Source organism: Orbicella faveolata, unplaced genomic scaffold, assembly GCF_042242905.1.
Source record: "Orbicella faveolata isolate gen_17 unplaced genomic scaffold, um_ofav_v1 contig_24, whole genome shotgun sequence".
Lineage (NCBI taxonomy): Eukaryota > Metazoa > Cnidaria > Anthozoa > Scleractinia > Merulinidae > Orbicella > Orbicella faveolata.
In genome coordinates, this window is record NW_028301552.1 from 29,381,041 (window position 1) to 29,385,215 (window position 4,175).

The window sequence follows — 4,175 nt, forward strand, 5'->3', positions numbered from 1 at the left end:
TGCTCTCCATTCGACAAAAAACATTCGGTTTGCCTTTTTGCAGAAATTTCCAGTGACGAATGGAACGGGATTTTCCGGAATTTCCGTAAAAGAGGACAACCTTGCGAGGTATACCAAAATTTTCGAAATTTCTTACTGGGAATTACTTTCCTTCCGGAATTTCCTCAATTTTCGGTTGAATGGTTCAACATTTTCCGGATTTTCTGGATACTTTCGCAAGAAATTTATTTACCATTTCTTCTCCTTTTGAAATTTCCTGAAGTTTTGGTTGAATGGAAAATCGCCTTTTTTAACCAAAATTTAAACTGGATTTTTAGTCGAATAGAAAGCACTCCGAAGGATGTCTTGTTTAATGGGGAAGGAGCGTTGATTTGCAAAAGTGTGCCTTATTTGCATAAAAATAAATCTGGGCTAATATGATCTAAAACGACATTTTGTCTCTTTTACTTTAACACTGGTCTTCTTGGGCTTGTTCCAACCGAGACAACCTGCTTTACCTGTTTTTAATATTACGAGAGGGTTGAAAAAAACCGGCCACTTGGCGAAAGATGCTTGTAGTTAAAATTATGCAAATTTAGAGCGAGTTATCACTTCTCTGTCGCGTAAAATCATTCATATTGCTGGACAGGACTGACATTTTGACACATTTTGTGCAGAGTAATTGCGAGTAATTAAATGATTATTTTCGACACTCAATTGAAAACCGCTCTAACAGTGAAATCCCGATATTTTTTGAACCTCCAAGGGAAACGAAAATTTGGTTCGAAAAATCGGGTAGTTCGAGAAATCGGGGGTAAAATCACAGTGTTTGAGTGAGGAGAACGACTTTTGGTTCGAGTTACCGGGAGGTTCGAGAAAATGAGGGTTCGAGAAATCGGGATTCCACCGCATACTTGGTAATTAAACAATTAATTAATTTGGTATATCCACAATAGATCTTATCTCGCTAATCATTACTGTGTTAGAGTTCGCTTCCGTCAAACTATTTCGTAATCATTGGCAATTACTTCTTTAATTGGCCTATTTAGTAATTTGGCCGATAGCAACTTCCATTGGGCATAACCTCCAGTCGTAATTGGCCCACAGCGTCTTTGATTGGCATCTACCCAAAATGGAAAAGAATCAATAAATTCAGCGAGATGGAAAAGTCAGGTTCGAAACACGAGCGCGTGTTTCAGGCAAGTTATTGGCCTGATAGCCGTTCCGGTAACTTGCCAGAAATATTTGCAAGTGATTCTGTTGAGCTGGTTGCGGTAAAGAGCGAACGAAAAAAGGGATGTGTTCTCCCGCCCATAGCTGATCCAAGTCAACTGACTGTCGAAAACACAGACAGCGCCATTGGAAGGTCAGGTTCTTTTAACTTCGCGCAAAATGATCGGTGTGAAAATTTAAATGATTACAAATCAGGCAGATTTCTCGACGACCGAATCAATGCGACTGCTATTGAAGGAAAAGTTTCAAATCGAAGGGAGCCAATGGTCGAACGACTCGTGAGAAGAGATGCAGCATTCGTCTCGACCGGTCAGCAAGCAGCTGTAACTGAGCCTCATCCGCGAGCAGGTTTAGATACCAAGAAATCAAGAGACGAGAAGACAGTCTTTCAAAGACGAAATGGCTCATCGGCTTGCCCCACAAGTGAAAACGTGATCATAGAAGAGATTTATCTCCTTTCCCTGAACAAACGAGCCATTCCTATGGAGCAAAAGTCGCGAAGACAAGGAATCTGCGACCATCCATCGCTCAGAGAAACGATAGGCGATGAGACAAACGGTGTTAGAGGAATCCGTCGTTGCGGTGAAATGTTGTCTCGGCGCGTTTATTACGGCGGTGCGGTAACCGACTTATCCTCTTTAGAAGAGCTCGGAACAGGAGTAGGCAAGGCCAGAAAGTCGCAAAGACCAAGCGGAATCCGCGGTCATCGATCCCTGAGAAAAACAAGAAGTGATGAGTCAAACAGATTTGGAGAAATCCGTCCTTGCGGGAAGAATTGGTCCCATGGATTGGTAACGACCTCGAACGCTTCACTACATGTAAAAGAAGGGATTGATGAAGTAGTGCACATTTCAGACGAGGCAAGAGCTGAATCAGAAGAAAGAAAAGGACAACAGATGAGCAGAGAGAGAGCGAGTGAAGACAACAGTGAGGCTGCCAGCGCTGCCGAATCAGAACAAGAAAAAGAACAGTGGCGGCAACTCCAGGGAGTCAGTGATGCTGCAGAGGAGACAAAAGGCACAGAAGAGGAAAATATGGCCTGCGTCGTCACTGCTGAATCAGTGAAAAGACAAAAACAACGAAGGCGACGCCAGAGAGTCAGCGAAGCTAACATTGAGACAAAGGAGAGCAAAGAGGAAAATTTGCCCTGTGGTGTTAAAGCTGGTGTAACTGCTGAATCGGCGGAAAAACAAGAACAACGCAGTCGTCGCGTTGGCGTCTGTGAAACTGTGGATAAAACAGCCGCTTATAGGAGAAGAGCGAAGGTCCTGAGGAAGAAACTGTTTGGTGAAGATTTACCGACTGATTACGAACTCATGATTGAACAGACTACAAGGCGCGCCCTGAACAAAAGATTGTAGGTAAGAAAGTTAGACGTGAGAAGAGAGACACTGGGTACGAGCCTGGATTAAGTCCAGCGCATTGGCCAGTAGATCATGACATCATGAATACAGTGGAACCCCACCTTACGAGCATCTCGTTATTACGGCCACTTTTTATTTTGTCCCGACGAAACGCTCATATACCTTGTAAGAAAACTCCGTTAATGCGGCCATGTTGGGATTTCAAAATGTGGCGTTGGTCACATTCTGAAATCAACCTGTATAATCTTTATAATTTTACCCCGTCGATACGGCCTCTGAAACCAGTTATGTTGATCTTTCCATTGTTAATATTGTATGTAGTTATTGAAGTTTCAATTTTTAAAAATAATATTATATCTGCATTCCGGATGCTTATTTAAGAACAGTTTAAGTGCAATTGTGATTGATATATCTGTTGGCTTCTTCAAGACTTTACTCAATTTGAACCAGTCAGTTGGTGACCGTATTAACGGGGTTCACTGTAATTAGAGACTGAACTCAAATGCTTGTAACGCTTTGTTATTACTCTTGATAGACTTAGCATGAAGTATGGATACCTGCACCGTTACATTTCGAGGAGAGGAAGAGGATCAGGTGATTGGCGAAAAAGAATTTCTGATCGAGAAAAAAATGACAAAAACAAAGAGAAAACTCGTGCAAAAGGGGCCAAGCTTTTTTCACGTAGCGTTGTAATGCAAACCAAATCAGGTGCAAGTTGTTTTCGATAGTAACAATTGAGCGAAAACAACTCTATTTAATAAATAGATTCCATGTTGCCATGCGTCTGTTCGGTAATTAATAGATCACAGATGAAGTCAAAATGTGGTAAGAACAAAACTGGCACACGAGGCGATAGCCGAATGTATCAGTGATATTTGTTCCACCACATTTTGACGTCACCTGTGATCTATTACTGAACAGACACACGGCAACATGGAATCTATTTGTGTTATATAGAAAAACAACAAGTATGTTAATGAAGTCATCTATGCGTCTATCCTTTGATAGATCATAGGTGACAACCAATCAAAATGTGAGAATAATTTGACTTATTATATAAGTATTAACCATGCCAAATAGAGTCAGAAAGGCTGTAAAGATATAGCCCACGATACTGAGTTTTGAAGCAGTTGAAATCAATAAACGCCCTTGAAATACATCTGATAAGTTTTTAGAACGCTCCTTTACCCCCGTCTGCTCATTGCCTGAATATTCAACGCTGTCTGCAGTGAGAAAGTTGCTCGACTTCAATGCCTTTCCTTTTAACAAACACTGACGTCAGGACAATAAAGTTTTTTCCCGCCTGCTGAATCCTGATTGGTCAATTCAAATTTCAGGCGCACCAGCCAGCTGTATGCAAGGCTTATTTATAACGACGATTGATTCATCGACATTGAAACACCCAAGCTCGAAGAAATATGTTTTAATGGTATTTTGCTGCTAAAATGGAGCAAAAATTGTTGTCTGTATTGTACAGGGCCCCAGCAAAAGGAAGCCATACAGTTGTTAAAAAGGGAACTTCTTTCAAGGGAGCTTTACGAAGTTCAACAGTGAGTACCTTCCCTTGACTGGAAGACAAACACCTCTTTCACAAAACAG